This window comes from Malaclemys terrapin, chromosome 3 (assembly GCF_027887155.1).
Source record: "Malaclemys terrapin pileata isolate rMalTer1 chromosome 3, rMalTer1.hap1, whole genome shotgun sequence".
Classification (NCBI taxonomy): domain Eukaryota; kingdom Metazoa; phylum Chordata; order Testudines; family Emydidae; genus Malaclemys; species Malaclemys terrapin.
This window is the reverse complement of record NC_071507.1, coordinates 63,185,091-63,198,951: the sequence shown is the minus strand read 5'-3', so window position 1 is coordinate 63,198,951 and position 13,861 is coordinate 63,185,091.

The following is a 13,861-nucleotide window of genomic DNA, read 5'->3' as shown; positions in this document are numbered from 1 at the left end:
TCCACTAGCTCATCTATGCGAGGTATGGGGTACGCGTTGAACTGGGATACTTCGTTTAGGCGCCAGAAGTCATTGCAAAATCTTCTGGTGCCATCAGGTTTGGGCACCAGCACGATTGGGCTGGACCACTGACTGTGGGATTCTTCGATGATCCCCCAACTCCAGCATTTTTTTTTACTTCTGCTTTTATTTCCTCCCTTTTTGCCACTGGCACCCGATAGGGCCTCATTGTTACCCAGGGTTCGTGACGATGTGGTGATATGTCTTGGTTGTTCAACCCGGTTTTGTCGAGAACACATCTTGGTTCCGGAAGATCATCTCAGACACATCATTCTTCTGGTCTGGTGTTAAATCGGGAGACACCCTCACCTGTTTGGAAGGCTTGTTTTCCTGGATTAGGTCTTTTTGGACCCTTGTGCATGCCTCTTGTGCATGCCAGGGTTTCAGAAGGTTAACATGATAAATCTGTTCTTGTTTTCTGCGCCCTGGCTGCCGCACCTTGTAGGTTACTTCCCCCACAGGTTCTACCACTTCATAGGGCCCCTGCCATTGGGCCAGAAGCTTGCTTTCTGCTGTGGGTACCAACACCATAACCTGATCCCCTGGTAGGAACTGTCGCACTTTTGCCTGGCGATTGTAATGGGTTCGCTGGGCCTCCTGTGCCTTCTCCAAATGTTCCAGTACAATAGGGGTAACCCGGGCTATCCGGTCTCGCATCTGCATTACATGCTCTATTATATTTCTCCCCTCATTGGGTTCCTTTTCCCAGATCTCTTTGGCGATATCTAGTAGGCCACGGGGGTGACGCCCGTATAATAACTCGAAGGAGAAAAACCCAGTTGAGGCCTGAGATACCTCCCGGATAGCGAACATAAGGTAGGGTAGTAGGGTGTCCCAATCCTTCCCATCCCAACTTACCACCTTCCTTATCATAGCCTTGAGGGTTCAGTTAAACCTTTCTACCAACCCATCAGTCTGCGGATGGTAGACTGAAGTTCTCAGGGTATGTATATGGAGCAGCGTACAGAGGACCTTCATTAGCTTCGACATAAATGGGGTTCCTTGGTCAGTTAATATCTCCTTTGGTAGCCCCATTCGGGCAAAGATCCCCACCAGCTCTTTGGGCCATGTTCCGCAGGGGGACGGCTTCTGGGTAGCGAGTAGCATAGTCCAAAACAACAAGTATATATTGCTGGCCCCAAGCCGTCTTCTCTAGGGGTCCCACTAGGTCCATGGCTATTCGCTCGAAGGGGACCTCTATGATGGAAAGGGGTACTAAAGGTGCCCTCAAGTGGGGACGGGGACTGTGCAGCTGACACTCCGGGCAGGAGGCACAGTACCTGTGCACTTCTTCATGTACTCCGGGCCAGAAGAACCGTTGTAGGACTCGTGCCAGGGTCTTCTCTACCCCCAAATGCCCCCCAAAAAGAGGACTATGAGCAAGATTTAATACAGCGTTCTGGTGTTTTTGAGATACTAGGATCTGCTGTATCTTCTGCCCCTGTACTGGTGCAATCTGGTATAAGAGATCCTTCTTCATTATGAAGGAGGGTCCTGGTCCCTGGGTTTTCCCTTCCACGGGGATCCCATCTATTTCAGTCACCTCCTTCCTAATGTTGTCATACCTTGGGTCTTCTGCCTGGTCCCGTCCAAAATTTCCTCTCCCGGGGCTAATCTGTCCAAGATCTAGGGCCCAGTCTCTGTTGCCTCTACTGGTTCAGAAGCATTAGGGTGGGGATCAGACTCAGGTGCTTCTCCCTCCTGCGTGGCCTCCTTTTCAGCTGCGCGGGTCCGCCTACCTACAAGAGCGACCCTCTGGCTTTGGGTCAGTATTCGGGTTCCCAAGGCCTTAGCTGCCCTTCTTTCCCTTTTTGTCTTTCTACCCTGTCTGGGAGTGGAGAACAAATCTGGGGATATTTCAGAGAAGATTGGGGGTTGACAGTCTGCTGTGGATGCCTCACCAATTTTAGGGTCCCCATCTTTCTCCAATCCCCCTACCGGGAGTAAGTTTCCAAACCCTGGGAAGTCCCTCCCTATGAGCACCGGGTATGGGAGTTTAGGGACTACACCTGCTGCTACCTCAGTAGTGTTCCCTTGGATCTCGATTTTTACTGGGATGATGGGGTAGTAACTAACTGTCCCATGGACACGTTATCCCCATACGTTTAGCCTGTAGCAGCTGACTATGCTTCACGAGCTTCCCTGAGATAAGCGTGATAGCACTCCCCGAATCAACCAGTGCCGTGGTCCCTACCCCATTTAGTTTCACTGGTCTGGTATACATATGTGGGGTTAGTGAGACCCCCACAAGGTGGATTAGGGAGCATGGATCTGCCCAGTTCCCCAGATTACCCTGCATAGGTTCCTCAGCATTGGGACACTGTGCAGCTATGTGTCCCCACTCCCCGCAGGCATAACATCTGTATGGAGCCCTAGGCATTCCCCGGTCTCTTGGTTTGGGCAGTCTAACATCACGATCCTCTTCTCCCTCAGTGCTCCGACTCTTAGTGGCCTCTCATGGGCCTTCAGCCTCTCTCTTTTTCCACCTGGGCCCTCCTGGTGGCCCAGTCACCCGAACTTTAGGGCTTGGTGCTGCTAGTTTAACCCGGGGTGCCTCTTCCTTAACTGGTCGGGTCAGCTCCCTCGCTATCCTTCGCCTCTCTACCAGGGCGACAACCTCGTCATAGGTGGCGGGTTCCTTCTGGCTTACCCAGGCATGAAGGTCTGGCGGTAGTCCCCTCATGTATCGGTCGATGACCAGAACCTCTAGTATCTCTTCCGGACTCCGGGACTCTGTTTGCAACCACTTTCGTGCGAGATGGATGAGGTTATACAATTGGGACCGCGGGGTTTTGTCTTCCTGGTACCTCCAACCGTGATACCGCTGGGCCCGCACTGCGGTCGTTACCCCAGATCTGGCCAGGATCTCTGCTTTCAGCTGGGGGTAGTCTGCTGTAGCCTCTTCAGGCAGATCATGGTAGGCCTTTTGGGCCTCCCCACACAGGAATGGGGCAAGGATGCTAGACCACTGATCTCGAGGCCAGGCCTCCCGTAGGGCTATCCTCTCAAAGGCCAGAAGGTATGCCTCTACATCATCCTCCCGCGTCATTTTCTGCAGCCAATGGCTGGCTCGTATGAGCCGTGTCCCATCATGGCCGCGGTTCAGCTCTGTAAGGGTCTTTACCTGGTTTACCAGTTCCCGCAACATAGCTCGGTCTTGGGCAGCCTGGTCCATCAGCAGGCGATTAGTCTCTTGCTGCAGCCGCACTGCCTCCTGTTGGGCGGCTGCTTGGACACGGGTAGCCTCCTGCTGGGCCACTGTGGCTTGTATCAGTGTCCGTACTACGTCATCCATTGTGATGAAAAAAAAAAAAAAAAACCCTCTCCTTTTTTTTTTTTTAAATCACCCTCCTTCTTCTGCCACGCTGTGCACACCAAGATCCCACCTCTGACACCAGTTATGACAAAGTTCCTTCTCTATCTTGGTGGGTCCTGCACTTATTGGTGGATTTTCCTGCCTCAGAGATTCATCATGTGGGTTGGGGAACAGCCCAGAGTCCTTCCCCTCTGGAAGAACCCACAGTCCAGGTCAATTGGGAGGTTTGGGGGGAACCCGGGCCCGCCCTCTACTCCGGGTTCCAGCCCAGGGCCCTGTGGGCTGCAGCTGTCTATAGTGCCTCCTGTAACTGCTGCATGACAGCTACAACTCCCTGGGCTACTTCCCCATGGCCTCCTCCAAACACCTTCCTTATTCTCACCACAGGACCTTCCTCCTGATGTCTGATAATGCTTGTGCTCCTCAGTCCTCCAGCAGCACACCCTCTCAGCTCCTTGCGCCTCTTGCTCCCAGCTCCTCACACTCCCCACAAACTGAAGTGAGTTCCTTTTAAAACCCAGGTGCCCTGATTAGCCTGCCTTAATTGATTCTAGCAGCTTCTTCTTAATTGGCTCCATGTGTCCTAATTAGCCTGCCTGCCTTAACTGGTTCTAGCAGGTTCCTGATTACTCTAGTGCAGCCCCTGCTCTGGTCACTCAGGGAACAGAAAACTACTCATCCAGTGACCAGTATATTTGCCCTCTACCAGACTCCTGTACCCCACTGGTCTGGGTCTGTCACAATATTTGCAGCAAATATTATACAAAGGTTGTTGTGTGAGGTGTGTATAAAAAGGTTATGATTTGCTGGTTATGATTATGCTATCCGTATGTGTGTATCATTGTGTAGTTCAAGTTATTAATATTGGCTGGGTACTTGTATCTCAATGTGTTTTGATTCTAAGTAGCCTTAGTGAAGCATTTGGTCAGCTTCTTGAGAAAGGACTATTCTCAGTAAGTGCCCAATCAAGAAACACTTATCTGTCAATGAACTTTGGGAGATGCCAGTCCACATCTGAGCTTTCCTGGGAAGGTTTTCAAATTAACATGTAAACAATGGCGTCGGCCTGTAAAGAACTGAGTCATGCATGGACATGTGACTTGCCCATGTGACTCCAAACTCCATCTTGCTGTGATTTTGCACAGGAGAACCAAGGGGTTTTCACCAACAAGAGACAGAATATAAAAGGCCTTGGAAACCCTCCATTTTGTCTTCAATCCTGCTTCTGACCTCTAGAGGAACCTTACTACAAACTGAAGCTCTGAACAAAGGACTGAATGATCCATCCCAGCTGTGGATGTACTCCAGAGACTTGATTTGAACCTGCAGTTTATTCCACTACTGCTACAAGCCTGAACCAAGAACTTTGCCATTACTGTATGTAATTGATTCCATTTAACCAATTTTAACTCTCATCTATATTTCTTTCTTTTTATGAATAAACCTTTAGATTCTAAAGGATTGGCAACAGTGTGATTTGTGGGTAATATCTGACTTGTATATTGACCTGGGTCTGGGGTTTGGTCCTTTGGGATTGGGAGAACCTTTTTTCTTTCATAACCATTCGTCCCCATAAGGAGTGGAACTGGTGGCGATACTGGGAAACTGGAGTGTCTAAGGGAATTGCTTGTGTGACTTATGGTTAGCCAGTGGGATGAGACCGAAGTCCTCTCTGCTTGGCTGGTTTGGCGTGCCTTAGAAATAAAGGAAACCCAGCCTTGGGCTGTGACTGCCCTGCTCTAAGCAATTTGTCCTGAATTGATACTCTCAGAAGTGTCCCAACAAAGGCAGCATCATTACAGTGGGGTAGTCATGCTAGGATCCAGAGAACCAGGTCAATTAAGCTTTGGATCAGAACCCCACACTATCCAAATTTGAATTTTGGTATTGAGAGTTTGGTTAAAGAGCAGTTGCAATGGGCGAGCAAAGAGCATATGAGGGTCTTGACAAAAAATCCCTGCAAGACTTGTGTTCAGAAAAGGGGATAAGCTTTAAAAAGAAAGCTACAAATCAAGAACTGAGAGATCTGATGCTACGGAAGCTGCAGAAGCAATTAGGAGGAGAAAGCTCACCAGATGCAACAGGAGACGGCCAGACTTGGAAGAGCAGAGAAAGTCACCACCGCCTGGTGCTCCACTTCTGCAACACCATGAGAAAAACTGGGAAAGGACGTGTCCCATTTACATCAATACTGAGGATATAGAGGAGTTTTTGTCTAGCTTTGAACGCCTCTGCAATCTATACAAGATCCCCGCTGGTCAGCAAATGCCTGTCCCAATGACCAGACTGACTGGAAAAGCCAGGGAAGTATTTAATGAACTGGGGGAACAAGAAGCCTTGGATTATGAACGGTTTAAAGATTCTGTGTTAAGGCCGCTCAAGGTTACTCCTGATTCTTACAGAGTTAAATTTAGAACATTTAGGATGTCTAATGATTGTACTTTTGTGGAATGTGCCCATAAGCTAATGGGTTTTGTTTAAAAGTGGGTTGTGGGAGCAAAAACACATGGGAGTTTTGAAAAGCTGCTGGATTTAATAACTTTGGAACAGTTTTTAGACATTGTGTCTGACCATGTTAAAGCTGCTGTTTGTGATAGAGACCCTGAATCAGTCCTATGGGCTGCAGAGATTGCAGATGCGCATACCCAAAATAGGGCTTGAGAAGGGTGTAAACCCCTGGGGAAAATTAATCACTATTCTCACCAGTTTAAGAGGAGAGAAGGATTTAAAAGTGGGACCAGCCCCACTTCTGTGAGAAAAGCTCATGGGGGCCCGGAGCAGAAAAACTCCTACTGCAAGGGAAAACAAGTGGTATGTCATTTGTGTGGTACACCTGGGCACATCAAACCACAGTGTCCAAATGTAAAAAATAAAACCCAAACCCAGTAAATGCTAATCCTGTTATTATAAACTCGCAGGCAAGCCTCACAGAGCCCAGCGCTGGTGCCCTGTGTGCAAATGCTGTTTCTGTTCTCTCTGGAGAATTTGACCTTAAAACTCGTGTTAAAGCTAAATATGGGAAAAATAATACAGAGTTTATTAGCAGTGCACAAGTTAATGGAGTAAGGTGTATGGCATGGAGGGACACCGCAGCAGATACTACTTTGATTAAAGCAAGTCTTATCAGGGAGGAAGATTATTTGCCAGGTGAAAGTGTAACTGTTGTAGCCTTATCGGAGTATTTTGTCAGAGTGCCTTTGGCTAAAATCCACCTCAAATGGAAGGGATTTGATGGCACCATGATTGTGGGAGTGAAAAACACAATCCCTAAGGATCTTATGATCGGAAATGATATTAAAGCTATGTTCAGTCAAGTTAACATAAACCAGGCACAGGGGAGGATTAATCCTGAGATGGTTTCTATGGAGGGTTTCTCAAAAAGTTTGTATTTGGAGAGTAGCTGTTTGGCTGTGAATGAAGTTTCTAAATGTCTATCTAATGTTCAGAAGTAAATCTGGAAATAGAACAAGCAAAGGGAGAGGAGAACAAAGAAAGTTTGGAGAGCCTAGGCAGCCTTGTGAGCCGATGGCTTTGTCTAATCAGCAGTTTGGGACAGCAACGATAGTGGAAAATGAGTGTCCCTATACCTTACCTGTTTCCTGTGTGGAGAATTGTAACAGTAAAGGGAATGTACCTGTGTCTGTTAGGGGTACTGACTTGCCTATGGAGGGAGCTATCCCAGCCTCCAAGCAGTGGCCTGTGAACAGCCCTGTGTGCTGGGACAAGGGAATGGATATCCCAAGCTGTGTGTCTGTTACAGGGGAAGGTTTCTCCAGCTCTTCTTTGTCTGTGGAGCAGACAGAAGGTGCTTTTCAGCCTGTGAGGGTTGAGGGTAGTGCAGTTGTTTCAGAGTTGGTTCTGAATTCAACTAAAGCCCAGGAAGGGAAGGGTCCTAAATTTGTCTGTGCTAGGGAGAATGGCACTGTAACTAGGTTGCATCCAGTTAGGGCTTGGCTACACTTGCGAGTTAGAGCGCATTAAAGCAGCCCAGTGCACTCTAACTCACAACCCATCCACACTGGCAAGGCACGTAGAGCGCTCTGATTCTGCAGCTAGAATGCTCCTGGTACTCCACCTTGGTGAGTGGAATAACATTTGATGCGCCCCCGCTGGAGCACCGTGGCGCCAGTGCGGATGCCCTGGTCTATTAATGCACTCTGATTGGCCTCCAGAAGTGTCTCACAATGCCTGTTCTAGTCACTCTAGTCATCAGTTTGAACTCTACTGCCCTGCCCTCAGGTGACCAGTTGTCAGACCCGCCCTTTAAATTCTCTGGGAATTTTGAAAATCCCCTTCCTGTTTGCTTAGCAAGGCGTGGAGTGCTATCAGCGAATCTTTCCAGGTGACCATGCCTCCATGCGCCAGGCAAGCCCCAGTATGGAGCAATGGCGAGGTGCTGGACCTCATCAGTGTTTGCGGGGAGGAAGCTGTCCAGTCCCAGCTGTGCTCCAGCCGTAGGAATTACGATACCTTTGGGTAGATATCAAGGGACATGATGGAAAGGGGTCATGACCGGGACACACTGCAGTGCAGGGTTAAAGTGAAGGAGCTGCGGAATGCCTACCACAAAGCCTGCGAGGCAAACCACTGTTCCCGGTGCTGCCCCCACAAAGAGCTGGATGTGATACTTGGGGGCGACTGCACCTCCACTCCGCGTACCACCATGGACACTTCAAAGCCAACTTCAACAAGTCAGGAGGAGGAGCAGCAAAATGGGAGCGCGGGTGCCGAGGTGGAGGAAGACACCCCGGAATCCCTAGATGTATGCAGCCAGGAGCTGTTCTGAAGCCAGGAGGAAGGTAGCCAGTTGCGGCGACCGGTGCTTGGGGAAGGACAAACACCAGACGAGGTGCCTGGTAAGTGGCTTTTATTTTGGGAAGGAAGTTATTTGGTGTGGGCTCCTGGGGCAAGGAGGGTTAGGGCTGCATGCATGCCTAGATGCAGAATAGGGTGTTGATGTGCTCTCTCACATCGTGGTAATCGGCCTCAGTGATCTCTTCAAAGGTCTCAGCCAGAACTTGGGCAATGTACTTGTGCAGGTTTATTGGGAGAGCCACTGTGGTCCTTGTCCCAGTCATGCTAACATGTCCGCACCACTGTGCTGTGAGGGGACCATTGCTGCACACAGGCAAGCTGCATATGGGCCAGAGTGGAAGCCGCATTGTAGAAGAAGACCCTCCTTTGCTTCCCAGGTCACCATCAAAAGCAAGATATCTTCCAGGACGAACTCTTGTGGAAAATGTGGGGACAGTGTTCAGTATAGGGGCCCCTTGCAGTTGTTGGCTCTCCCCAAGGCACAGAAACCCAGAGGACAGTACAGCCATGAAACAATCATTCCCCCTGGACCCTGTACTTACTCACCATTTTGGGGCTCCTGTGGGTTATGTGTGCTCGCTTTGGGATGGGCTAATTATGCTATTTTGTAGACTGTGCTTGCCCTCCTTAAGTATGGGGGAATCGTTGCTCTGTCTGGTGTCAACAGTGCTGCCTCTGTTAAGTGTTGCATTTTGCCTTTATAGATGCAAGTTTGAGATCTCAACCGTCTGTGTTATCACCAGCCGAGAGGCTGCAAAGTCTCAGGAAGAGGCCATGTAGAAGCAAAGAAGACATGCTACATGAAGTAATGCAGCAGTCCCTTAACGAGAATCTAAAAGCTCAGGAGTGGCGGGAGAGTGAAAGGAGGATCTGCCAGCAGAATGCGGATCACCGGCACAAAAGCGCAGAGCTCCGGCAGCAAAGCACGGATTGGCTGATAAGCATCATAGAGCGCCAAGTGGACTCGATCCAGGCGATCGTAGCCATGCAGGCGGAGCACTACCATGCCCACCCCCCGTCCCCCGCAGCCCTTGTCCCAAAATTCTCTCCCTTGTGCCCCCATGTCACCTCCAACCCACTTACCCCAACATCCGGGTTTTTATCATCACCAGCTGCCTCCAACACCTGTAGATTCACCACCCAGCCCTGAAAACTACAACCCTTACCCACTGTACTCAACCCCCATCACCATGCAGTATAGCCATCCTGAAGTGTAGCACAGAACTCCAGACAGGAAGGCTGAGTTTGATAACAGGACATATGCAAATCTGTGCTTGTACTGTTCCCCACCCCACCCCCTTGCCCTTTCTGTTTCCCAAGCAGTTGTGTTTCTTTTCAATAAATGGATTTTTTGGCTTTGAAAACATTTTTTATTATTGCATAAAGTAAAAGATACCTTAGCCTAGGAAAGCAACAGGCACTGCAAGTCAGCATAGCAAACACGGATTCCTACTAACATTGGAACCACTGCACTTCACTCTTGTGCAGGGCACCAGACATTACTGGTGGCTTTCAGCCTCAAATTGCTCCCTCAAGGCATCCCTAATCCTTGCAGCCCTGTGTGGGCCCCTCTAATAGCCCTGCTCTCTGGCTGTTCAAATTCAGCCTCCAGGTGTTGAACCTCTGTGGTCCATGCCTGAGTGAAGCTTTCACCCTTCCCTTCAAAAATGTTATGGAGGGTACAGTAGGCGGCTATAACCGTGGGGATGCTGTCATCGGCCAGGTCCAGGTTCCCATACAGAGAGCGCCAGCGGCCTTTTAAATGGCCAAAAGCACACTCCAAAGTCATTCTGCACCGGCTCAGCCTGTTGTTGAACCGCTCCTTGCTGCTGTCAAGCCTCCCTGTGTAGGGTTTCATGAGCCATGGCATTAAAGGGTAAGTCGGGTCTCCAAGGATCACAATGGGCATTTCACAATGGGACTTCACCTACAGTGATCTTCTAGTCTAGGAAAAAAGTCCCCGCTTGCAGCTTCCTGAACAGGCCAGTGTTCCGAAAGATGCGTGTATCATGCACCTTTCCAGACCAGCCTGTGTTAATGTCAATGAAATGCCCACAGTGATCCACAAGCTCCTGGAGAACTATCGAGAAATACCCCTTCCGATTAATATACTCGGAGGCTAGGTGGTCTGTTGCCAGAACTGGAATATGCGGCCCATCTATCGCCCCTCCGCAGTTAGGGAGACCCATTTGTGCAAAGTCAGCCACAATGTAACGCACGTTGCCCAGAGTCACGGTTCTTCTGAGCAGGATGCGATTAATGGACCTGCAAACTTGCATCAACACGATTCCAATGGTCGACTTTCCCACTCCAAACTGGTTAGCGACGATTGGTAGCTGTCTGGAGTTGCCAGCTTCCAGATTGCAATAGCCACCCGCTTCTCCACCGTCAGGGCAGCTCTCAATCTTGTCTCCTTGCACTGCAGGGTGGGGGCAAGCTCCTCACACAGTCCCATGAAAGTGCCTTTTCTCATCTGAAAGTTCTGCAGCCGCTGCTCGTCATCCCAGACTTGCATGATGATATGATCCCACCACTCAGTGTTTGTTTCCTGAGCCCAGAAGCGGTGTTCCACGGTGGTGAGCATGTCCGTGAATGCCACAAGCAATCTTGTGTCGTATGTATTACTCAAGTTGATATCATCATCGGAGTCCTCACTGTCAGTTTGGATCTTAAGGAGTAACTCGACTGCCAAATGTGACAGGCTGGCGAGACTCGTCAGTATATTCCTCAACAGTTAGGGCTCCATTCCCTGAGACCGAAAGGAAAGACAGAGCGCACAGCACAAAAAACGTTGAAAGATGTGCCATATGTGCATGGAAGCAGAGGGATTGCTGGGATGCGAACCAATGCACCACAGGGCTTTGGGACAGGACCCAGAAAGCCCCACACCCTCCCCACAAGCCACAGCACCAGAATGGGAAGAGGTGCTCTGGGGGATAGCTGCCCATAATGCACCGCTCCCAATGCCTCTCTAAGTGCTGCAAATGTGGCCACGCCAGTGCGCAAGCTGTTGTCAGTGTGGATAGATGGGCTCTCCGAAGGCTGGTTTAACTCAAAGTGCTTTACATCTGCAAGTGTAGCCATGCCCATAGTGTCTTAGCAAAATCCCAGAGACCCAACAATTCTGGTGCTTGTATTTTGCCTGTTGTTAATGTGTTGCTGGGAAAGGGTGTAACAACTCTGTCTGATCAGGGTGATACCCTAGCTGGGGCACAAGGAAAGCATAAAGGTGATTTGATTGTGTTACCTACTGACAGTTTGGAAATTTGTAGCAAGAAGGAAAAGATTCCCAAACTTGTGTGTGGCAAAGGAAAGGAGAATGCTTCTAACCTTTTAGCTAGTGAGTCTATAACAGGGGTGGGCAAACTTTTTGGCCCAAGGGCCATATCTGGGTGAGGAAATTGCGTGCAGGACCATGAATGTAGGGCTGGGGCAGGGGTCGGGGTGCGGGCTGTGGGAGGGGGTGTGGTATGCAGGAAGGGGCTCAGGGCATAGGGTTGGGGCAGAGGAGGGGTGTGGGGTGTAGGAGGGGGCTCAGGGAAGGGGTTTGGGGGGAAGGAGGGAGTGCAGAGTGCAGGAGGGGGCTCAGGGCAGGGGATTGGGGTGCAGGAGGGGTGTGGGGTGTGGCAGGGGGTTCAGGGCAGGAGATTCTGGTTCAGGAGGGGTGTGGCAGGGGGTTCAAGGCAGGAGGTTGGGGTGCAGGAGGCATGCGGGGTGTGGCAGGGGGCTCCGGGCAGGGGGCTGGGGTGGAGGAGGGGGTGCAGAGTGCAGGAGGGGGCTCAGGGCAGGGGATTGGGTGTACGAGGGGTGCGAGATGCGGCGGGGGCTCAGGGTAGGAGGTTGGGGTGCAGGAGGAGTGTGGGGTGTGGCAGGGGGCTCAGGGCAGGGGGTTAGGGTGCAGGGCACAGGAGAGGTTTGGGGTGCGGGCTCTGGCCCAGCATCACTTACCTGGAGCAGCTCCAGGGTTGCAGCGGCGCGCACTGGGGCCAGGGCAGGTTCCTTGCCTGCCTGCCCTGACCCCGCGCCGTTCTCAGAAGCGGCCGGCACCATGTCCCTGCAGCCCCTGGGGGAGGGGGGGCAGAGGGCTCTGGCACTGCCCTCGCCTGTGGGTATCTTCCCCGCAGCTCCCATTGGCTGCGGTTCCCTGTTCCCAGCCAATGGGAGCTGCGGGGGACGGTGCCTACAGGTGAGGGCAGCCTGCAGAGCCCTCTGCCCCCACTCCCCCAGGGGCCGCAGGGATGTGGTGCTGGCTGCTTCCGGGAGCAGTGCAGGGCCCGCGCCGCCATGGAGGTGGCAATCCCTTGGGCTGGATCCAGCCTCCAGGCCGTAGTTTCCCCACCCCTGGTCTATAAGTTTGCCTGAAAGGGGATTGTGTAGGAATCCGCCCGATGGGCCAGAGGTGATTCTGGATGTAAGTGAAACTCAGAAGTTGGTAGTGGCTCAGCAGAGCCATGCTTCTGTGGAGCAAGGTAAAGGTAAATTTGTGCTTAGAAAGATTCCTGAAGAGAGAAATTTTCAGAGTAGTCTTTGCAAGCAGTTTGCTGTAGCTGAAGGGTGTGTAAGTGATTTGATCAAGGAAGTTTCAGTTCCTACCACCAGCCAGAAATTTTCTGTTTTGAATGGATCCACTGACTTTCCTTTTGAAAGATCCACTGTGGATAGCTTTGAGAAGGTCTCAGATGGAATGAAACTTGTTCAGAAAGTTGAACAGCCCTATAACCAAGTGGTTGTGCTTAACCAGTTTGTTGAGAAAACAATGTTGTGGGGACAGAAATGTCTCCATGTGGATTCTGTAAGTGAACAGTTTGTGCTTCAGGGTTTGAGGACAGATTTGGTTACTGGTGTTTCAGAGCAGAACAGTTTTATGGCTGAATGCTTAAGTATGCAGGGGTGAGCAAGTAAACTCTCACCCTCAGACTCTTTGGATTTGTGTGGTATCTGTAAGACAGAGTCCAGCCTTGAAATTTGTAGCAGTTAAGGATCTGAAAACTGTTGAACGTGCTCCTGTCTGTGTTAATGCAAATTACCTGGCTGGCAGGGAGAAGAAAGACTTGCTAATAGCTGTTAGCAAAGAAAGCACGCCCAATCAGGCAGTGAATTCTCTTAAGCAAGAGAAATCAGGGTTTGATCCTTCAGAACAAGGAGGAAAGAGAAAACTTAATTTTGAAGGCAAGCCACAGGTTAACCCTAAAATGCCAAAACCCCAACACTATTGGGCCAAAGGTGTGGCATGACAAAAATATTTGTAAATGGACACTTAAAATGAATTTGTTGTTATTGCTAATGGTAATTTTTGTAACTAATTTGTTGCTATTACCAAAAACTGTAAAAATGTACAATGTGCCTAAACTTTTGGAAAATCTCTTAAACATGCTAAGAGTGATACATAAGAACACACTTTATGTTAAAAGGCCTTGTAATACTGATGTTTCACAGTTAGTGCCTGGGGGGAGGGTTAGCTCAGTGGTTTGAGCATTGGCCTGCTAAACCCAGGGTTAAGTTCAATCCTTGAGGGGGCCACTTAGGGATCTGGGGCAAAATCAGTACTTGGTCCTGCTAGTGAAGGCAGGGGGCTAGACTCAATGACCTTTCAAGGTTCCAGTTCTAGGAGATGGGATATCTCCATTTATTTATTTAAACCATCTTGGAACTTTTCACAGGAAAAAAGAC